At 30.5% G+C, this 25,362-nt stretch overlaps 2 long non-coding RNA genes and 1 other non-coding gene across 4 annotated transcripts; 2 read left to right on the top strand and 1 right to left on the bottom strand.

Annotated features, from left to right (window-relative positions):
- Positions 1–515: 515 nt before the first annotated feature.
- On the bottom strand, positions 516–23,003 carry LOC126264872 (uncharacterized). Of its 2 annotated transcripts, XR_007547472.1 has the most exons (5): positions 22,964–23,003; positions 22,702–22,910; positions 21,658–21,811; positions 1,328–1,394; positions 516–800 (listed from the first exon to the last, which is right to left on the bottom strand). It is a non-coding gene; the product is annotated as an uncharacterized LOC126264872 (long non-coding RNA). The 2 variants fall into 2 exon arrangements; XR_007547471.1 differs by lacking the exons at positions 516–800; positions 1,328–1,394; positions 21,658–21,811 and having other exon boundaries at positions 22,525–22,910.
- Trnal-cag (transfer RNA leucine (anticodon CAG)) lies at positions 21,532–21,614 on the top strand. Its single transcript has one exon. It is a non-coding gene; the product is annotated as a tRNA-Leu (tRNA).
- LOC126264873 (uncharacterized) lies at positions 23,001–24,220 on the top strand. The gene is made up of 2 exons (XR_007547473.1): positions 23,001–23,889; positions 23,949–24,220. It is a non-coding gene; the product is annotated as an uncharacterized LOC126264873 (long non-coding RNA).
- Positions 24,221–25,362: the final 1,142 nt, after the last annotated feature.

The following is a 25,362-nucleotide window of genomic DNA, read 5'->3' as shown; positions in this document are numbered from 1 at the left end:
ATGCAGACAGTACCCGCATCGGTATGTTCAATGCATTTGAATTCAATGGCTGGGTCTGAGCATTTTCATTTTACTGTTCGTTGGCGGCTTCTACTTATAGTTTTATGTTACTCCAGACGATGCCTATTTTATTGACATTCGTTTATTGTCTCGAATTCTTGCATATTAAAATATACGAAGGGTTTCTGGGAACTAAGACACCAACCAATTTGAAATATTTTATTGAAATTTTATTTTACAGCATCTAAATGCGGAGAGAACTCGTCTATGTCCAAGTGTCTGGAGAATTGAGATATCACACAATAAAATAACAAGTATTAGTTTGAATTAATGTGAGCCTAACAAAATAATGGTCACGTTCTATTTGTCTTACGTTGTGTAAATTATCATTTCTCTGAATAAAATCGGGTAAAAATTAATTTAACAGTAAATTTCAACATTGCATGTTACTAACTTTACTTACAATATTTAATATTATACAAATTAAACAGTATTATTTGCGACTTCCGCGATTTGTAAATTAATTAACCTCGTTTTGTATGCAAGTAATTGTCTAAAACCGAATAAGTCAACTGCGTATGCTGATAATCGTTGATAATGCTTGACTGGATTTCACTGATCACCGATTTTCCAATAACGCTGGACCAGAGGGGAACAAAGAGCCTTTATTAAACTTATCGAATCCTCTTAAATTTGATTTCATGATAGACCATTTCGGGCCTTTTGTCCGTTTCTTAAATTACATTCGATTTGCAAACCCTCCATAAAAAATATTAGGTTTAAGTTCAATGATGAAATTCCTGAAAAACGCACATGAAATTATTATATCTAATATAAAACTTACCTAAATTTATCTAACAATTATTTTTATGTATTAAAATGGATTAGTTAAATTATGAATAACGTTTGTTCCATGCAGCTTCGCTCTGAAATGAACCAAAGTATAATTGCGGATAACTACGTTGGGTGTAACTTTTACCTTACACTCTCGTTTATTTCTCCAGAGACTGGAATAAGTGATATTAATAATGGATATACACCGGCGCTTTTGCCTTATAAAACGTTATTCTTTATACATGAGAAAAATTATTCGTGTTGATAAAAATTTTCACGTCTTATAAAGAAACACCATAGACTGCCGGATATGAACATGTTTTAAATAGAAAATATGCTGCTCAATTTAGGAAATCCGGTTGTTAAGCAGTACATTAAAATAATTTTCCAATTAAGTATTCCATTACTGCTAAGAAGAATAACGATTACATGTGGAGTTATTGTTTGTAAGCATCATTATAAGTCCATAAAACAATGGAGAGTAAATACTTACATTAATATGTCATCATTAGGAATTCCACAGATATCTCCCCAAACAATACCCAGCACGTGGGGTTTCCCTATAAAAAAAATGTCTTTGAAAAAGTTCAAAACCTATTGGTATCCTAAAAATTAGAAATACAATTTTTTAAGCTCCAAAACAAATATTAGACATAAATTCAACTAATTCGTATTGTGGTCACAAAGTTTAAAGTAATCAGCTTTACCCGCACCCGTGGAATTATTGACCCCAAACTTATCCAAGCTAATGTATGTTTTATGATAATAGGTGACAATGCACCTGAGTCGTTTTTGTTGTCTACATTTCGTGTAGCTCTTATGAAGTCTTTATCGTTGTCGAAATTCATTTTTAATAATAATTAAAACGGTTTTATGCGAATGCGATAAGCTAATGATATTTATTATAGAATAAAATTTACAGAAACAATTAGATAATGATACGTTTAAATAATTGCATAACAAAACAGATTTCAAAACTCGTTAATTGATTTATGTACTAAATGAAAGTTGTTATTTATTTAAAAAGCTTTTAACATGCACATGCTGTAACATGAATTTTTTTCCTCTTTATTTATAATGTGCTTTTGTAAGTCACTTGAATGTAAAGTGGCAAAGCAAAAACTAGAAAATTATGATACATTATAAATTTCATACGGATATCATCCTAGTACCAAGACTTAGAGGATAATAGATGTTTTTAATTTATTTTTTTGGTTATACGCACGAACAAGGTATACATCACTGTTAATGCATAACAACAAAACCTTTAGAATCCACACTTACATAATATCCATTATGCATACTTGTCTGTGCTTTTTGCATAAGTTTGTTGTGTTATTTTTGCTGTAAATGAGTTTATAATTAATCTGCCATTCGTAACTTGTAATACCACAAGTTATTTTTCCGTTAAATCGATTGTTTTTATTAATAAAAACCGTTTGTAGTGACTAAAATCGAATAATCGAATACAAATAAAAAGACCATTACGCCGTATCAAGATCGAAATCTCGGTGCTTACGATCTGAAATGGATCGCCGGGTTTTTTAATTTATTTTTTCCATCTAATTGATGTAAGGAGATTATTTTCACAGACACTGACACAGAATCATTATATAAATACGATGCAATCAATCTTAGTAACACGTCAATAGCTGAGTTTCCCGGACTCTCCTGCAAGTCGATTCCTTGGAGAGACGGCTAGATTTATTACATCTGGGGAAACCACGAATGGTAAATCTGATGAAAAGGATTTGAAGAAGAAAATATATCATTATTGATGTAATCTGCCCGTTGTACAGAGGGGTATATTTTAGGCACATACACCACATGTCTACAGGAAAATCACTTTTCATACAACAAGTATCAATTGATATTTAGAAAGTTGATTAAAAATTTACCACGAGTCTCGGACTAGTTAATATTTGTTTGCCGAAAGTTTCTTTACAGAAAATGTGTGTATATATGTATAAATATATAATAAATGTATGTACATATATAAACTTTTAATGTGTTTTATTAAAGAAGAAGAAACATTTCACAAATCATCTAAACATTAAGGATGTCATGATATACAAAGTGCCCATTTTCTTAACTTACATAATAAGTTTCATAAGTTCGAAAGAATTTCCACTCAAATAAATTCCTTCCTGAATTACTTTCATAACGTCGTAACGAACTCTTGTAGTGTATTCACAGTACGTATTAAAATATCAGTTTGCTATTAAGAGCTTGTTTATGCACTCATATGAAGTAGTTTGCTGGAAGTAATTGAACAAGTAAGGGTTATTCTCCCTTGCATATCCTCAACGGTATCCAGTTACCTCACCGGTGGCGGAAAACGCATCACCACGATCGATACCGATGTTTCCAGCGTATTTGTATAGAGAATTTAACTGATTTTTCTGAATTACTTTGATACCATACATTCTTATGGGTGTTTAAGAAATTAAAAAAAAATCGTTGGTTTTATTTTATATTATAGTAGAAAGTTAAAGAAAATAAATATTGCCTAGGAAATATTTCTTAATTGTAACATATACTTAAGTTTTGTTTGAAATTGATTATCTTATAAAAACAATGAAGAGAAACAACATACGTCAACATCCCTGTACATTTTAAAATAAACTTGTGTAAGGTATTTGATGTAAGAGCAATTTGATTCTTTCTAGAAGTTTATGATTCTTAATTAAATGCTATTTAATTTCTCTTTAATAGCCAATTAATTGCAAATAAATTGCAAATTAATAAGTACAATCTGACCATTTCCTAATGCAACTGAAAATAACATGAAATAATAACTCCTAATAATATATCAGACTAATTAAATGGGGATACAATTTTTTAAAATTATGTCTAATGTTATATACAGGGCGTTTCATAACAATGGCTGCCTATAATCTGCGTCTACGGGAACACCAACAAGAAGGAACGTTGGAACTAGTGCGACGAAATTGGATAATACGGGTCCAGGTTTGCTTGCAGGTCGATGAAGAAAATTTGAACTGAGTAAGGTTTCCATATCTATAGTTGTTCAGGTTTGTTGGTCGACGTTTGTTGGAATTATTTCCTCATGTTTCTCTAGAACGAGTGACTAGCATCTTCAAAGTTTGAATTGATTCGTGTCTCTTTGACATCTGATGACCTTTACATGAGTAAGGTTTGTTTTATTTTTTATCTCGTTTTCTATTGTACTTTTATTAGAATTTTTTATGAAACAGCTTTGCATTATTTTGTTTATTTATTTATTTTCAAAAATTGACAAAAAAAGGATTTTTTTCAGTTCACAATGGTTGAAAGTTGTGCTGTTCCAATGCAGTCTAAATATTTTAGATTTTTAATGTATTATGAATCAAAAAGAACTTCTAATTATTTTAGTTAGTAATCGTTTGAAACGAAAAATTGAACTGAAAAGCATGACCGTAAGAGACAAAAGATTAATTTTTGTAATATCTGTTTCAAATACCAAAGTGGATTATTAATATTTTTCTAATGAAAATAAATAAATTGCTCTATAAATTTTACTGGCATAAATTTAAACCTAAAATAGCTAAACAAAATAATAATAACAGAGGGAAAGGAAAAAATCGTGTAGAATATTTTGGGAGAAAAAGTATTATAATTATTAATTCTTATTAGGATGAGAATATGTTACAAGAAAAAGTGAAAATCTAATTCAATAAAGGAATATTTTTTCCTAAGAAACAGAACCATACATGTCTATTCAAATGATAAAAAATCATTATTTCAGTTTATTTCGTTACCAAAACTCTCAAGTTTTTGTTTTCCATAAATATTGTTTACATTAAACACACCCTTAAGATAAATTTAAAAATATTTTTGTGATTATTAGATAATAGCATATTACAGATTAATTTAACGATATGATCTACACATTTATGACAAGAACATGTTTTTGGTACTCTATTTTAGTTATAAACAATTACTGATTTTTGCAAATGATTATAAACATCTCACGTAGGTAGACACGTCCAATATATCAAACCTTCTATATATACTATTCAATTTAAATAGAATATTTTGGAATTATATTATAACATCTATGTTGTATAGTATATCCGTGATACCGGATATTTTAACCTGGCATCAGAGAACACATTTATTAATTATTCGCTGACAATATTTCATTCTCATTACTGAGGTATCAGCTTCGCACGTTGATAAATGATGAATTATGGTGTTCGGGGACCGGGCGAGAGGAGGTCTTTACCGTGAAAAAAGTATAAATCATTCATTAAAAATAATCCGAAAAACACCAGGGACCCTCGTGCCCCCCTCATGATAATGATGGACCGCATGCGACACATATCGCAGGCGGAATCTGAATGGAAAGCCGGGTACGAAGGGTTACCACATCTGTTGTACTCGACAGACTGGCGAAAAACAAATTGCCATTCTTCAAAAAATATTTGCAAGAAACATCGCGCACAACACATGTGTTATGGAAGTCATTGATTAATAATGTCGGCATTAACAAACAGCATTGTTCGTGGAGGTAGTTTCCATTCTGTGGCTGGGGTACGAATCAATCAGGGGGTGATGTTTAGAAAAATAGATGATTTAATTGCAATATGTTTGATGAATTTAATTCGATATATATTATTTGGTTGTATTATAATTATTAATTTATATTTATATATTTTAATATATGTGGAGCAAACAAAATATTTTTTAATATAAAATATAAATTAATAAGATGACCATTTAAAAATGAAAACTAACTAGACTATTAATCTTGAATGCCAGAAAACAAACGCTAGAAAAATACATCACAAACTTTCTGAGTCGTTACGAGAAAAACACGACGGTAGCAAATAAATTATATGGCGTTAAGTGGAAGTCGTAGTTTCATTTTCCACAAATTTATTAGGAGAGGAAATTACCTAATATTTTCGGTGGAGACAATCTAAAAACAAGCATACAAGACACATATATTATTATTTATCTGACATATTGTTTTTGCTAGACATTAAAGTCTGAACCAAATTTATTATAGTGAAGATACACATACGTTTTTACCGTTTACAAAAATCTGTATATTGCAAATTAAAAATTTATATTTCATAAATCATAAAATCTAAGCTATAATTTCTGATTAAAATCATTTTCATTTTATTGTCACCATTGTTATTGAATACAATAAAATAATTTATTGTTTAAAGTACAGTTCGTTTTCTCTAAGCTATTAAAGATTAAAATTCGTTACCGTGCCTGCCCCACTTAGTGACCAAAAGGTCAATGAGTCCTCTAATGCGAGCTCCAGCTTTTTCGCATACAACTGACGTAATGGCGTATTTTAAATTCAATTCTGCCACCCATTATGTATCTAACAAAGAACCACAAACTGGTTTATTAATAGAAAAAAAAAAACGTGATCCGGCGAATTCGGATGACCTTTAAAGGTTCAATTACACACCACAGATATTCAAACGGAACATTGGTTTTTTGTTAATCTTGTCCAAGGATGCTGAGGCCATTTTTCTTAGTCCAACTAAAATTATCATGTTTTACGTCCACTAATTTGTCTAATGTTTTTAATAGTTAATAGATAATCATCTGAAAAATATAGAAGTGTATATTTTATTTGAAAAAGAATTACCCAAACCATCAGCAAAGGTTCATTAAAATTTAAAAGCAGGTACATTGAAGCTGGAAATGTGTTTTTTGTACTCATTTCTTTCACTTCTAAATTAAATTCATATCAGCAGTATCTAAATAACCTTAAAATTGTTTAGAGTCGTAAAATGTCAGCCCAGTACGGAATCATACAGCCGATCTCCCAGCCTAATGTTCCATTATTCCCGGGTTTGTTTGGAGAACATCTTATGAGATTATATTTTGGGGCTGTTCACCCTTGAGCGAAAGACTTTTTGTCTACAAAAGAGCATTACGGACAATATACGTTGTCTGAACATTTAATATTGGACGGAAAACCTACAAAAGCGAAGAAGTCCATGTGTACTTAATATGGTGAATTTAATAAAACGTTACTATTCTACATAGTAAACGTTGGTAGAATCTGATGAGTTTTAAAGAAGTTGTTTAGTATTATTATTACTTAGTTCAGCTGCGAGACTTCTGTATTATTTGATTTGCTACTTTGTTTGAAACAATTATTAAAATTTCATAAAAATGATTTATTAAACTTGTACATCTCAATCGTTAATTCTATCTTGCTTTGATGTAAATTAACTTTTTCTTTATACTGGAAAAGATCCCCAGTAGGAATATTAATACTTCATCATTCGCCAGAATGCTGAAATGTAGCATCTCTATCTATTTGACAGCAACCCACGTCACGAGACCTATTTCCGTCAAAACATATGTAGAAAACACTTGAGGAAAATGTGAACCATTTATCATATTCAAGGGGATATTTTGCATTGACAATTTTCTCTTGGTATGAAAATACAAGAGCATGTTATCACAATATTATATATATATACTATTTATCCCAGTCCTTTGAAATATGTTTTTGAATTTGATTTTAGATACCTACGCGAATAGCAGTAGAGATAAGCTACGTCAACCAGGCAGTGTTTGCAGTTTACCTAATCCATTTCCTGCATTCATTCAACCTTAATTACTTCGATGCATCTGCGGCTCGCGTGTTTTATGCACTGAGTAATAAGAGCAAAGGCTGCGATTTGAAGTGTTTTATAACGCCAAAACGAGAAAATCGAATTGCGATCATGAATGAATTATTCACGGTAAAAGAAGTGGACTTTCTCACTCATTAATGCCAATCATTACTGTATTTACTGAACACAATCTATTATTAAAGTCAAGCGACATTCCGCTAGATGAATAGAGAGCATTTAAGGAATTAACTTGTTTTTGTCCCAGGTTGGAATAACAAATTAGAGGTAAGTATTAAAAGTACATTGGAAAGCAATTTTCTATAGTTGACAGTTCTCACGTATTTAAAAAGCAGATGCAGTCTATAATGTACTTAATGAAAATAATTATAAATAATATATATATTAAAAATAAAATGAAGCCTATGAAATTCATGAACATCATGAATTTCATAGGCTGTCTTTGTAGCTAGTACTTACAAACATTTTAATTGTCTAAATCAAATTTATAATCTCAATATTAAACCTTTTGAAAGATGAATGTAAAGTAACAGCGTTCTATTATGGAAATGATTAAAGGTTGTTTTTGAAACAGTACCGACTGATTCAAGATAACTTCAATACCATGCTGTTTGATTAACTATAAATAAACAACCGTTGTAATCTTTGGTAAACCAAAATGGTAAAGTACAATGAATAATTAGTAAACGATATAATCAAACATGAAAAAATAACCGACGGAAATTACATAATGAAATCTTTCGTAATAATTTATAATATTCCTTGTATGGTATTTTACAAGTGTCTATAAAATAAACGTATGTAAGAAAATACTCACTGACATACAAAATAATTCAAAGATCAAATTGTTAGACTTAACTGATTTTCGGTGTTCAGAGAATAGAAATTCAGACAAAAATTTTTAATATAGTGGTCACCTAAAATAATAATGAATTGGACCTCCCCTATGATTCAGCCATTGATCGAATCACCTTGGCATTGAATTTCGCTCTGAGGTATCTCATTCCATGTCACTTTTACTTGACGCTGAAGGTTCGTCAAAGTTTATAGAAGTCTGTGAATTTGGATGTCACCAATCTCTTCTGTCCCAGTTCAATATGTGGAAAGGCAAAATTTTCTTGGCTATGGTAACAAATTTATGTTGCAGTATTGGAAACACACTAAAGTAACCGTAACAATATTGAAAACTGGGTTTTGAAGGGTCGTAAGATAAGCTAAAAAAGGAGATTTTGGGAAATTAAAGGTGACTACCATGTGAAATGGCATCCATACCTCTAGCTGTTTGACGTAAAGACTTCTCCACCTCCTTTCTTTCCACATCTCAAAGCTGTTGTTTTCTATACCATTCCTATTTTAATAACGTAGTAACGTGAGAAGCACAAACTGGGTACAGCAAGAAAGTTCAATTGATGACAATTGAACACCACAAATTTGACTCTATTAAGTGTTTATAATATTTATCAAATTAAAATAACATCCCTGTTGCATTAATCCATTTTTTTTTGTATTCTGTTTTCTATTGCAGTTTAGGAAGATCGTGCATAAAGTAGAAGTTACACAATATCGTTAGTGAACAAAACCATGGATCAAAGCACACTTATATGTGATTACTACTAAAGAAAGGAGAGAACGAACAGTCATCTTTACTTACTTATGACGCTGCTAACTTAAAAGCAGACCGCACAACTTTTCAAATTAATTTAAAAATACGTCTTACGCGATAAAGCCGCTAACTGTAAAAAATATAATTTACCATAAATCCGTCATAAAAGCAATAAAACCAACCCCCTTATTTTAATGGTGGCATGGTCTGTTAGCGAGGCCCAACTTCGGATGTTAATATTTTTTGCGCGACTACTGCAGACAATATAAAAAGGGTAATTAGAAAGCGCACCACATACGGCTGAAGGAAAATTACCAAGAGATAATTAAAGGGCCCACCACGTGCTGACTATTGATTTTTGTTCCAGCCGCCGCGAAATGGACCCGACCCGGCGAATTTTAAGCTAACTGTTAATAATATAACGATACAAATCCACTTTGTACGCGGCACTTTCTCCCCAAATTTACAATATTTTAAAACGCTTTTGTGTTCAGACGGTTATTCTTTTTAGCCATCAAAACAGCGCTGATTTATACGTCCACATTTGGGGACAATACAAAAACGCGAATCTCCTTTTCTCACATATAAGAATCGAACTATTTCACGGAACATTAAAACAACAATTATAGTACGTACTGTTTATACAGTAATGCCCACTTATTCACTTCAATAGTGGTGGACGATCTATTCAATGCAACTTTACCCACCCATTTTTATGTCACCTTGTATAAAATGAATTGCGTGTATTCAAGTTCAATGTCTATTGTTTGAAAACTTATTGTTATTTTAATCTCCACTTTCAGCCTCTACTTTAATCTTAAATATTTTATTATGCTCCCTTACTCGTTGTGAAGGGAATAAAATGAGTTGGATAATGAGATGCAGCTTTTAAAAATGCTGAACTAGATTTTGCAACATCTGTGAATTAGTAAAATCTAATTATTCTCTGTGTTAGGTTAGGTTTGGGTAGTCATAAATAACATATAAAAATGGCAGTCATAATCGGATTTAACACTGTAAATATTTATGTATCACATTGTAAAAAATTACTTTGCTAAGATTTTAAAACCAGATTTGTTTTGCTGAATTAACTAAGGTCCAGACATTTAGTCATCCTACTTGAAGGTGAAAGTGTCCTATCAAGGTGAACTCTGTTTCTTTTGTGTCATTTTTCGTGAATATCTTGACGACCGCTTGTTTATATCCACACTTTTTGTTTTATAACCGGGGGTCACTGTGAAATTGAATAATTATTATCCCATTTCGAATGGACGTAATTTAAGCAGCGCGTATATGATATTAATGAAAGCTATGCGACATATCGGGGAAGTTTACAACATCAATAAAAAATGATATATTCGAGTTATTGAGTTAATATCCTGCATTATGGACTAATAAAACTACGTTATATCTAAATGAAAGACATAAAACTTTGTTTTGATAATATTATTCAATTATAGACCGTGTAATTGTATATTGACTGAAATTAAAGTTATCTATGTGACAAATTTTTATTACACACATCCTGGGATTAGTAAAAAAGAATTAATGAAGGAACTTTATAGTCGATTTATTATAGACATTAGCTACATTGTACGTTCAATAACATTTTAAAATATCATTTTTAATAAATATTAAGTAGGGAAAAAAGAAATTTATTATTTTTACGTGAACTTTAAGACCTTATTATACGATTTTAGCCAAATATGCATAGTTTTGCTCTATAATGTTTCGCCATTTTAAAGGTATCTTTCCAAATCTTGGTCCCTATTGCCAAAAAACTCCAATAATTGAAAGATGATTTTTCTTATTACTAAGAAAGTTTTGCAATGCGAGAAAAAGATGATAATCGCTTGGTGCCAGGTCCAGTCTATATAATGGATGCATCAAAATTTCCCAGTCAAGCTCCCGGAGTTTTTGGCGAGTCTTGTCTGGCCTAACATTGTCCCACAACACGTCTTCTGTTAGCTAGGCAATCGCTAGCTTCAAATGGTCCAGATGCTGACAGTAAAGATCTGAATTTAGTATTTTTGCCATATGGAAGCAACTCATAATAAACTATTCCTTTCCACTTTACCAGATATCAATCACTACAGTCATCTACAGAAAATATATCTGATCTGATATCAGTCTGATATCCAAAATTTGATTTTACTTTTAAAAAGGATAAAAAAATACAGCTGTTTCAATTCGGAATTAATATTTGTATCTTCCTTATCGTTTTCGATTCACTATTGTACTTTCTGATGCTAATCTACTATGTGTACTATGTACTCTACTTCTGTCTCCATTAAAGAATTGTCACTAGTTCATTTAATTTCGTGAGTGGTTCCCGTATTTTATTCTCACCCTTAGTATTATCGCACTCACACAAAGTATATTATTGTTATTTTAATCTCAACGCTCATTCCACGCTTTAATCTTTGTACGTTTTATTCAACGCCCCTTAGAGGGAAATAAAATGCTCTTGTTAAACAAGTTAAAACGGTTCAAATAATTCAAATTTACATTTTATTGTGTCATTCGAAATTCTCTATTAGGTCCGGTTCTTATTGCGGTTTGCATTTTGCAGTTGGTACTTCACAATTGATAAGGCTTTTTAATGATCACCTTGAGGGGATAAAAATAATTATTTTGTAAGGTGATTAAAATGTGTTTTAATGCTCTGTTTAAGCTCACATAGGGTGATATAATCACAACCCGGAGACATTTGCCTAAAGTAGGTACTTCAATTGATTAAAATGTTGAATACAACAGTATTAATTAATTCATAAAATTGAATGCATTGAAAAGTCCTATTTTTAAATTTCTTTGATCGAAGCTTCCCAAGTCTTTCATGGTGAAAACTATTTAGAAAATTGGATTTGTTTGTGGGAAGCCTAGTTAATTTAGTTAATAACAACTAATTGGATTAACTCTACTGATCATACATAAATCACAATAAACTTTTGAGATCGTGTTCCGCCTACGAAAACAAGTAAAGTTACAATCTGTCATATGTAGAACATAAAGGGTAAGCAGGCTAGTTATTAAAATTATAATCTCAAATAAACGGCCGAATAATGCGAAGTTGGGGGGCAAGACAATGCATAAAGTTCAATTAGAAGAAACCCTCACCCTTTTCCCTTAATATTAAATTTGATATGTCAAAATTTGACTGGACTTCTGCAATAATATTGTACAAAATATATGTAAAAATTAATTAATTGGGTTAAAATAATAAACGACGTTTAATTAGTCGATAAACTTTTAATTAAGAATCTACAATTGTTCGGTTCAGAGTACATTAAAATCTTTGTTTAGGATATTACTTCCATTGTTCGCTAAATGATGCTGAATTTATAACAAAGCCGCAGTCTGGTCTTTTGAAACATAAAATGCGAACGGTTTTAATAAAGAATGGAAAAATTGTCGATGCGTAAACTAAAATGAAAACCTTTAATTAACGACATAATGTCTACAAAGAGAATTTATTAAGGTTTCATAGCCAGGATTCAATTATCATTTACATAGGACTTACTCATTTAGGGGTTTATTAAGTTTGCAAATGTTTTTGAATTATTTTTACCTTTGAAAGAAAGAACTATAGATCTCTAGTATTCTATATTATGGTATTTTGTAGATCCGGTAACGGTAGTAAAAACAATTCATGGAAGACATATTTGAACAAAAAATATTCTCAATTCCTACGATTTTTGAATACAAATATGAAGCGTCTTTTTTGGAATTGTCGCTGGAACAATACACCTGGAAAATGCGTATTTACTCATCACATTTTTATATGTATGTACGGTAAGTACAAATACAGGTAAGTACCAAGAACGGTTGTCTTTTTTTGTGTGACGACCTCCATCGGAATGTACTTATTCATAATTGCTATTTATTTTACAAATCACGTAACTAGCAAGTGCATATATGAATTGTTAAAACACTTTCGAAGCATATGGAGAAATTATAATTCTAAGATAAAAAAATGTATGTTACTTTTTTATCTTGGAGATTCAGATAAGATAACTACACATATTTACATAATTAGATTTTATAAAGCAATTATTAAGTGTATTTAATATTTAGACATGTATGAGTAAGTAAATGTAAACGAATGGTTCAAAAGTTCCTTTGTTTCATCATTACCGATTATCTACGACTTCGAAAAGAAATAAAAATGTTTCCTTAATGTAAAAAATAAAATTTATTTCCAATTATAAAAACTTTTATGGCTGTGGAAGAGCAGAAAATGCAATTAAATATAAATTAGTCGAATATCGATTGCGAGGGGATTACCGACGAGCACGTCCGGTAAAAGAAGTAAAACGGCGCAGTTTAGGGCAATTTGCAAATATTTAGACCCCTGGACAAAAGCCAGGGTGAATTTAATATAGCAATTAAGCAATTTTAAAATTAAAATATTATTTATACGCAAGGAATGCCTAATAAATCTTTTAGTTTGGACAGCCGAAATCGTTGATGCTATGGGTCATGATTGTTTTGCATTTTTCGGTTTAATTAATCAACCCTCCATCATATTATTGTTTTACTTTGCGTACTTCATGCAATTTTATTCCAAATTTTCCTAAACAATTATTAATTCAAAATTAAATTTTATTCCAAATTTTCCTAAACAATTATTAATTAAAAATTAAATATTATTTTAGTCCTTAAAATAAATTATTCTTTTTAAGATGTAAATAAAGAAATTAATTAAAAATGTAAACAGGTAGAGAAAAGTGTAAAGTATTTAAACAATTCTACGAGAGACAATAACTTCTTCACCTAAGCCTTTGTTGTCATACAGACCATAAATGTAAAGTCAGTAATATCGTTCGTTAAATAATATTTCAGTTATACTGCAATTTACATTAATACAAAGCCAAACTTACTACTGCGAATAAAGCACAACGTATTACTACACATGTGCCCCACATTAGACGACTCATAATGTTCCCATAACAAGAGACCACATACACAGCAAAAATAATTTAAAATACATAAAAGACTGGTTTGGCATGATCTTAGTGGATTTTATACGAGGGCAAGTAACCAAAGAAAGATGAAATAAATTTACATTGAATTTAGGGTCTGCTACAAAAGAGGGGTCCTAAATATTAAAACTGGACTTTTGGCGAGCAAGTTTCAGCATGAAAAATAAAATATTTATAATACTGAACAACAATAAAAGAATACATTAAGCCTCCTAAATGGATCTGACTAATACTTGAACTTTTGGTTAACAAACAATATGTTTGGCCGGTTATATTTCAACTTTTTATTGCTGTTATTGTGCAGTTTATTATAGATTATGGTAATCAACTATTACATCTACATACTCATCTCTTAGAATTATAAAAATAAATATAATTTTTAATTTACCCCTTGGCAACATTAAAATAAAAATTAAAAAAGCTATGATCCTTAACCCCCCTTTAAGCTAATACCGTTTATTTAAACAATGCTCCAGAATTGTTATTACAATTGAAAATGATTACTAGTAATTACCAGGGAAGCTTCTTAAGCCTTCCAGAAGAGACTATTGCTCCGCTCCCTGACACTCCAAGGATTAAACTTAATGGTATCATGTTAATTGGATTTAAAAGTAAAACACCCAGTCTACGAACTTCCCCCTTATCGCGTTCTACCTAATACGTCGCTTAAACGCCATAAGGTAGCTACTTATCGGCTGAAATACGAGGTATTAGTCCTAGTCAATTAAAATCACTCTGTATATTCGTGTTATGTTGCGAATGTCATTATGGAAAATGTCGCTTAGTTGATAAACCTTATCAGCAATTGCACTGTACTTCCAGCGTCTTCTAATGAAACTAAGACGTTTAGTTGGATTATAAATGTCAATAAAGATTAGTGCCAATGTGGGGCATTTTTAAAGAAGTTAATGTATGTGTATATATGGAGAGCTATATTAAACTGGACACTTATTTATTATTGAATCTTAGTCGTTTAATTGATACCATAGCCTCGATTATTCAAATATAGTAGCAAATTTTAAAGACCTAGTTGCTTGTAACTTCTACTGATGTAGAATTTTATGATCAGTCATCAATTCACGAAGACGACGAGGTTTTAAAAGAGTACGTTTCTACTTTCAAAGCTTGAATGTTATCGTGATTTACGTAGTTTTGATGCTAATTAGCCTTCAGCAATTTAAATATATAACAAGGCTAATCGAAAGACAATACTGGGAAATCTCCAAGACCCATGAAGTGCGCGTTTTGTTTCTTAGGCTTATTAATATCCCCCGATGTAACTGTATCCAAATGTCGTGTTTTATGTCAGATATCAAGCTATAAAATTTTATTGAAGTTTTTTTATTGTCACGAATAGATTTGCATGATGATTGCGATATAAAATGAAATTTATGTTCCACTTAGACTGGTAACGCAAGTGCCATTTTTTTGGTGTTGTAAACGATGGGGGTTAATTGTCACTAATTTGAGAGTACATATGATCACCGTTTTTATAGCTTAATAATACACTGCTTCACTAAGGGTGTTTGTTTATGGAATAATTGGAAAGATAAACATTCATTAAAGTTGGCTTGTATTATGGTTGTTTGATAATTGTGTTTAATGACCATTTTCTATTATACATTTTTGTTGTTCGATAAGATGGATTCCAGTGAACGCGTTCCTTTGTTCTTTTATTATTATTTCTTAATCATAATTGGATAAATTTTTATATGTGATATTTGTCTATTAATGTATGAATAATGTTTTTGATAACATTCTTGGACGACTAGTAATGAGTCAAAAACTCATGGCTCTATGATTTATGTGCACGCCTTTCCTTCTTATTACTTATCTTATTAAATTAATTCTCCCAGCAAATCCTTTCAAGATTTCGTTTGTTGAACTTTATTATTTCGTTCCATTACGCCCCGTCCCAAATTTAAATAAAAAACATATTCAGCACCTTAAGCACGATACAATGTTTTTCTTGGACGGTTAATGTGAACCTTGTTGATGAGAATCCGCCCCTTCCAGTAAGATTAGGGCACTGGCCATTACGTCCCCTTATTTTTTCGTATCGGTGCCCCAGGAATGCATTTGCAAGACGCACTGTAACGTGAAATATTTGCATTAAGCGACTCTCTCAGCTGAAAATCTATTCCGTCTGAGACCGCTGGACATGGGGGTCAGACTGGACGCAATATCCTCGGGGTAAGGTTCGAATATTTGACAATATTACACGGTACTTAGCATATCTTCCGGTTAAGTTGCTTTGCATAATGTTTTCTGGACAAGCTGCATGTTGGTTTAATGAACCTCCGACAATGAATTATTTAGTTAATTTACAAGAAATTAAGTATTTGAATAAATAATAACAGTAAATGTGTTATCATAATTTTAACTCAATTATGTGATTATAATTAAGAAAATATAAAATTAAAATTTACTTCTGTGCTCTCATAACCAAAATGAAGGTGAAGTTTTTACTTTCTTATTTAATTCTTATGATAAATGGAAAACCAAGATATTCATAACCGAGATTCCGGAAATCTTAACTGGCCATTGAAAGTGAATATTGGTGCCTACATAACACTACAGGATGGCAATGCAACTTGATTATATAACTTATTTATAGGATTACAGAAACAGTTTATGTTATATAATTAAAGTAATACCTTATAAGATAGTTCGTATCCTGTCATAACTAAGGAAGTTAAAATTCTCATAGAAGTAATTAATATCACTGACGCTCTTGATTAAAGTCTAGATCTCATAAATCGTACCTGCAAAACTGAAACATTTAAGCATTTGCAATTTATATTAATACGTTTTGTGCTTCAAATGCAGATAAGGCATATCCAGAGCTCTCTAAAGTGCTGGTAATAATTAGTTTGGTAGTTAGTACACTACAGGATGGCGATTGTGATAAATATTTTATATTAATTAGAAAGATGAATGAAGAACATTACATGTAACTGCTGCTCGCTCTCGAGTACGTTAATCAGAAATTACGTGCAATATTTTTCATATTTCATGACATTAATTCAATTCTTTCTTGAAAAGACTTTTTTTAAACTTCCGCTTTTGTTGTATGTTTTAGAATTTCAATAATTACATACTTGACTACTGGTTCATTTTGCTAATATGTGTCTGCCCGTCAATTAAAAATTATCTGATCCTTTTAATGAGGACACATAACACCCCCATCTGAAATATATTCGTGATAGTCATCTGAATTAATTTAGAAACATTTTTATGTCTGATCATAGAAGATATTCTGAAATTTTTGGGGTCAGTGTTGTGGCTTTTAATAAAATGTCTTCGTGTCGGAGCCACAAAACTTTGTGGACTCCCGCTCATTTCCATGGAGACTGTTTGATATGCGTCCCGTTTGTGTTTTGAGTGTTCCAGACCTTAATCCAACTTTCCATATAATAAGCCGAAATAATTTGAATCACGTCCACCACCTTGTAGTGGCACGTGGCCCGACAATACAAATTTACGTGGTGGTTCTTTAATCATTACGTCGGATCTGTCATACGCAAAATAGGAGGGGTTGAAATCCCTTTCATTAATTCTCTTGAATAAAAAAAAATTCAAATACTATATGAACACATTCTTTGTTATTTGCCCAGTGGCTGGGCAGCCCTGTTTTGTATCAAATTTGGTTGGTTTAATTATACAGGAGATATAAATTAGTTGATTGTGACAGTCTTATTAGTGTCATGTTCGAGAACAATTTAGTTTTAAAATTTGAATTTATAGGGGTAGCATAACGGGACCATAGATGTTTGTGACCTAAATCAATTAAAGTCATTTAGTTTGTCATTTACTGTTTTTGGTCAATATGAAGTAAAATCAATCAATCGTTCAAATTTCATGGCAAAATCTTTTTAACCTATATGTGAAATATATCACAAGAACAATTTCAACAACATCTAACAAACCACAATCTTTCACTTTCTCTTTTTAGCTACTATTGTACAACTTTTTACGATGAGCCATTTACGTAATGTGGTTGTGCCACATTCGGGTCTTTGTTCAATTCGAACAGCTCGTAAATTGGTAATGCAATGAAATTGTACTAAACCCACTCTGTTGAAATATTGTTGTCCATTGTATGTATTATTTTTATTTCCAGTAATATTTTTTTTGCAATGTTTGTTAATTATGTTGATCTATTGTTGTTAAATGGTGTCTTAAATCTAGCTTAGCAAAAATTTTCGCACATTTATATATTATTCAAATGGAAACACACTACCAACTTTTTAAAAATGAGTATTGAGATTCTTTTCGTTGGTTTAGAAGAACAAATTTCTGAAGCCTGCAGGAATTTGATCAAAAATGCTATTTATATTAAAAGTTGCAGTTAAAATATTGCACCATACTATTTAATAATAATATATTCAAGTACATAAACAACGTAAAAACGAAGTCACCTATCGCATTTTCTTACTAAGGAATAAGCAACCTTAGTGACCTTGCATTACTTAGGGTTAATGACAGAAAAATGATTACAAGCTTGTAATCTAAGTAGTTAAACCCACATTATCATAGAAATTTTAGTTTCCATTAATTTTCAAGTAATCTTATGAAAGTAATTAAAGCCGTGTCGAACTTGTAACACCAATACCATATGCTCGTGCTTGAATAATTCATTTCTATAAATCACACACCATCGGATGTTCGATGACAATAACAACAGGATAAATCATGTACCATACATAGGGATATTTCACACATCACTTTCATCAAAATACCGGGTGATTTAAAACAATGAACTAATAATTAATGGCGAAGAAATCCTTTTTCTATTCTACTTTTATCTTCTTTAGAATATTGTTCAAGCGTACATTTCAATAATTAAAAACCGACATGTAAAATATATATTTTTATTACCGTATTGTTCCCTTAAGAAGAGTTATAAAATCAATTAAACAAATAGGTACTAAAAGACAGGAAATGACATATTCACACCATCTGTATTGAGGTATTAAATTTGTTTATTTTTGTTGTTTGTTCCCACATGAGTTTATAGCCAGTAAAATCTATGATTTTTTACTTTTATTTGTGCAAATTCACAGAGCATTAGGTTTATTTGCACTACTTTCACTCGCAACTTCTCTATTTGTGTAACGTCTTCCAACTATTTGCTCTTGCTTCTTTAACCAAATAATATCCTTGTGTCTGGCATCAGCCGTTCCAGACATTTAATTTTCTGCATTAAACTTGAGTGTTTTATGTTCCTTAATCTTGTTTATGAGGAGTTTTACTTTCGTTTATATGGATTTATACTCATCAATGTAATGTAATCAAATGCATAATCTTGTACAATGTTGCTACAGTAAGAAATATTAAATAATAACAATATTTTGATAAAAGTGTTCAGCAGTTTTGACCGTTTCATTAAATTTTAAACGGTCTTTTCATACTGTCAGAATGAATCATTTACATCCGAACATGGCCATTATATAGGAATATGTTGACGTGATGATGAGAAGCTGCAGTAAGACATCAATCAAATCACAAAATTCGCTGTTTTGATTTCAGGGTGTCACGGACGCCACGTTCCCCTTATTACGACGTTTTAAACTGTGATCCGTTTTACGGCACAATAGAAAACGGTGTTTGATTTATGAATTGTCCGGAATGGATTTATATTTTAATCTGGTTTAAAAGGAAAGTACGTTGAAACTATTGAAATACTCTTAGTAGTATTCTATTCTTCTAGAACTAGTTAATAGTTAATCATTTTCTTTTATCAAGATAATCTTTATTTTAGTACGTTTGTTGCTTTTTAAAGGTTAGAAAGCAACGAATCCTAGGAATAAAAACTTTTTGAACATTTTGTATTGTTTTATAAACAAACAATATATAATATAATGGACATAGGGGATAAAAATCTATAAAATAAAAGCTTTACATAGTCGTCAAAGGTAAGTGTGCATAACATAATAAAACGTACAGATGTGCTAACAAAAACTCTCCCCATAACTTCATAAATAACAGCCAAAAACCCCTTCGAAAGTAGCAATATTTTTTATTTTCGACAAAAAAATCCACATTTTATTCACGCTTGATATAAAAAAACAAGCTGCAGAGAACGTGCAACGTTCCTGTGCGAGACAAAGTCAATATAAGGGAATACGGTTTCACCCCTATTTTTGTGTAACTGATTTAACGTGATGATTAACGAATATCGCAGTGGCACATCGTGTTGGGCGGTAAAGGCACGCGCCAACATAACGTGTCTGAAAATCTATAGATATAATTAGAAATGTGCTGGTTTGTACAGGGCGACTAGCGAATAAATCCCTTTAAGTTATATTCATTCAACAATTTATAATCAGATATGTAGATTCTGGCTGTGTTAATACTACATGATCTTCTCCTTACAATCTCTCTGAGAAGTTTCTATAAATAAAAAAATATTTTAAACTGCTAATGTTCTAAAACATTTTTCCACATTTACAGGGTACTGAGTTTTAAATGCATTGGTAGCATTGTAATTACAATTTTTAAGATTCCAACATGATATTATCTGTATTTTTATTACTAAGTCTAATGAATTATTTTATCATTTATAGGAATCTTAATATATAGTGTTCGCCAGAAAAATAACACATAATTTAAAATTTTTGTAAGATGCTTTATAAAAAATATTTAATTCAAAATTTGTCCAGTACTTATAAAACACATTTCAATATTATATTTATATTATGATTGGGTTGACCAAAGAAAACACTTAAATGTATTTGTTTCGAGACAATATTTGATAGTACTCTTAATACTAAGAATTCATTCTGAATGGGATTTATATTATTTTATTCAATAATCCATTTTCAGGAGGTAGATTGAAACGTGGCATTCTAAATTAGTCGCTAAAAGCTTAATATGACCCTAAAAAATGATTTACAATATTATTTGCAAGTATGAAACAATACACTTATTTGAAAATGTAATAAGAAAATGTCCTAAGAAAAAGTCAACTCCTTTTGTAGATAAATAAAATAGTAACCAAATCATTTTCAGTCTACTAAACAACTAATGTAAGGATACCTAACCAAATATTAAAAATTATTATGTGTAAATTATTTAATAATATTATATTTTTTAAATGTGACTAGTCACATTGTGAATTTATAAGATATAATTTAAATAAAAATCAAAATAAAGAATTGTTGAAAGAAATTGCATTTAAATGGATGAGTGCATTTTCTAATTAACTTTATAATAGCAATGTGTCTGCCCATCAGTTTATATATAAAATAAAAAAATTTTTAATTTTTAATTTTAAAAATATTATTTACTTGCTATTCAGGTTACAACAATAGTTGTTATAAACAGTAAGTTATTTATTTACAAAATAATATTAAATTATTAACATAATGGTAATAAATAATTTAAAATAATTATGTGTGTGTAGTAGAAACATTTAAGAATTCTTATAAAATTTTTGTATTTTACAAATTGTAACAGTTAAAATACAGTTTAATTGTAAACGATATCATGTGTCAGGATGGCCGAGTGGTCTAAGGCGCTGCGTTCAGGTCGCAGTCTACTCTGTAGGCGTGGGTTCGAATCCCACTTCTGACAATTTAACTTTTTATTTTAATTTCTTAAATTATTAAAGTTTTACCTTTTTAATTATTGATTTCTATTCAATTCAATTGTTATGTTGGAGAAAGGCAATATTCTGTTTCACCCTTTTGAGCGTCCCTGAAGCTTGGATATCCTCTTCCAATTTTAGTTATATATTATGACACCTTTATCGCTTTTACCACCTAAATTTTCTAGAAAGAAAACGAAGATAAAATGAATCGTATTTATTACTATTTAAATATATTACAGAGAACTACATCCAATCATTTTTATTGTTTTAAACAGTTTATGTGGATAAAATATATCATATTTTTTGTGTAAAATATTAATATTAATATAACTCTTTAAATATAATAAAAAGAAAAACATATCAAAATATGAAAATATATTATACTGTTGCAGAAAACATTCTTTAATAAAAATATCTATAAAAAATATTAGTTGAGACTTTTTAATTTATATCTGTAGTTGTAGTACAAATGCATACTCATTCTTTAACCACATGATCACCGCTTTCAAGGATGTACTTTATTTTTTTACACTGACTCGTTTCACCCGATTCCTTTATCCGAGTTTACTGACTTATCTAAATTTAACATGGATTTGGCATAAAGAGATCTGTTAAAAAAGAAAATTCCGCAAATAACATTTTCCCATGTTTATAAATAAAGGCTTTATTTGTGCTGGTATTTCCTTTAGGCTACATGTAGGATACGCGTCACAAAGAAACTTGTTTCTTAGCAGAAGAGAGAATTATTTTGTTTCAGGCACAAGCCATAATTAGTTGTTTAAATAGAAAATGTCTTGTTCTACATGTGTGTGAATATGAAAATGTCAAGATTGCTTACTATGAATGTCTCTTGAAACGTGTATGTTTAAAAGTTTTTCTATTTTTGAACAAATATTAAATTTTCTATTAGCTAGTGTATTTGCTAATGATATTATATTAAATGTTAAAATTTGATTTACTTTTAATCCAAAACAGAAAATGTTTCAAATACAAGATAATGTTACAATATGCCGCTCTAATTCTTACTTAGAATAAAATGGGGTGCGAGAAATGGCTTTATTTATTACTCACTACGTTTTTTGGCCTATTGTTTTCAATGAATCGCTATTATCTGTGTGTTACCATTAAAAACAGGCCGAAAGCCATAAAGGAAGTTCTTTGTTTTCTTTCCTTAGACATCTTACAACAAACAATGTGACTGGAGTTGTGGGTTAGACATCACTTCATTTAGATTTTACGCGTTTCTAATGGAATGGTGTTGAACTATAAAATTTCTGACCCTTTAAAATTAAAAACAATTAGGGAATTATATTACAATATTATAAAAAATTACCCACTCATAGCTGATCAAATGTTGAATATGTCAAAATTTGACAGAATAGTTTTTATATTTTTTTACTTGTATTTTTGTATTTTGTGTTGTGTTTTTTATGGCCGTAATAGTAGGCCCGAAACCAATGTGGAGATTCCCTGATCGATTTGATGAGACTCGTATTTCAATTCCAAATTATCCAGGAGAAGAAAGATATATATGTGAAGATTTAAGTATTTATAAACCTTTATGTTTTGGCACACTGAGAGAAAGAAGCACTGATCCAATTGGTCCCAAATTATCTCCCTTTCAGAAAAAAATTACTATCGAATATCGACCCAATATTGGACCAGCTACCTATTACAATCCTAAAAATGATTTTGTTGGAATTATGTCAAGGAAAACATGCAGCCAACTTGGAACCGGATTTTTTGCAAGTAAAACGGTAGAACGGAAAGAATCTTTTTTAAGTCCACCTTCAACGAAGTATCAAAAGGTGTATTACCATCGAAAACGAAAATCAAAGTCTTTTCCTTTCACTTCAAAATTAGATAGATTTATGGTAAAAATTAATTGTGTACCAACACCTGGCACATACAATATAGATAAACAATTTTTACATAAATATACTGAAATGAGAAAAGGAAAAGTTGTATCTCTAGCTTGTGTTGAGACATTTTGCAGCATATTTACTAATCATGTGTGTCTCAAATGTAAAGCTGCTTGCGAGAACGATTATTGGCACGAAAATTTTAAAATTTTTCTCTGCCACTTATGCTGGCTTGAAGAAAAGCATCGGAGTGATTCGTTTACAATGGATGAGTTAAAGAAATTTAAAAAAATTCGAACTTGTCAAGATATACATGTTCATGAAGGAACAACGATCACCAAAACTTTATGTACGAAGGGGCGCATAATTAAATTACGTAATCTAGAAAATTATTTATGTACGTATATTCCTGATTAATATTGTAAATGTACTAAAAACTTAATAATAAATTCTTAGGAATCCCTTATTAATACAAGTGCCTTTTATCTATCAGTAGTCTGTCGGTAGTTTGTCGCTTGAGCATCTGGACAACCTTGTGAGTCATCGAACAACCTTGTCTGTGCTGTATTTTTATCAAATATTTTTTTTTAATCAATGCATTGCAATGTTTGAACGGTCACTAGAAGATACCAAGACAATTTTAAACTGAAAATTCCTTGGTTTATGCATGGTACCAGTTTGTGATAACCACATTAATACCTTCTTTCTGAAATACAATTTTATTTATATTTTACGATTTTCTTTTCAATGCATTAAACTAATGATGCATTAAGGCGATTTACTAATTATTAACAATTTCAAGTACAAGATTTTATTGGTGTTTATACCTTGACACACATTGAACTTTATTTGCAACTACGTGATCAATGAGTACACAATGGGGTATGTATATGGCTGATGATGTTCTACGTGTACAGTATTTTATATTTTTGCCGAATAAACTTTTAGTAAAAAAGTAAACAACTTAAAAACTGCCATATTGAAATAGTAAATGAAGGATAACAGAAAACTTTATTTCTTATTTTTACTATTTACATTTATGGTAATGAAGCATAACAACAAATCAATTAAAATAATAAAGTTGTGTATACTTTTATTATTAATTTATAGATAAATAAACCTATATAACCCTGACACTCATTATAGCTACATATGTAACTGTCATGTAACCGAAATCACGCGTTGCAAGATTCCTCCATGCCCATGTTGTGGAATCGTGCTCACTGATGCTCTTTTTGATTGGCAGGGGATATGGAGAATGGAGTAGACAGTCGGTGATTATGGGGACAACGCTGTGTAATCTCAATTATCACAGTCAAATGCACTGACACAGTAAAGGGTGGAGATCGCGGGTCCAAACGAGTTTAAAATTTACTAATTGTTTACGGATTTAAACCGCAACGGAAATTCAATTTTATGGATCTTTTTTGCTCATTGTGATGCCTTATTGAGTCTGTTCGATATAACGGTTAAAAATCACTATTTTAGTGTTCGGAGATAAAAAATAATTTCTTTTGGACTCATTAAATATTATAGATACATAGTTGGCATTTATTTTAATTATTTTTACAACTATTAAAAAAAAGTTGGCATTGTAAATTTAAAAATCAATTTGTAGTTGGAAAAGATAAATTAAAAATAAATTCATAGTAAATGAGAAGAGACCCCCAATTTCTTAAGTGACATGTCAAATTATCTGTTTGATATACTGCGTGGCATTTAAATGTGAAACTTTATGACTAACCAATCACTTGAAGGGACTATCAAATATTTTATATATGATATTATTGTTAGATTGGGGAACAGAAGAGGCATTGCCTAAAATCCGCGTATTTACTCATTGTTTACAAATACACGTGTATATCAGAGA

This window comes from Aethina tumida, chromosome 3 (assembly GCF_024364675.1).
Source record: "Aethina tumida isolate Nest 87 chromosome 3, icAetTumi1.1, whole genome shotgun sequence".
NCBI lineage: Eukaryota > Metazoa > Arthropoda > Insecta > Coleoptera > Nitidulidae > Aethina > Aethina tumida.
The sequence above is the reverse complement of the archived record's forward strand: the minus strand, read 5'-3'. Positions and strand labels throughout refer to the sequence as shown.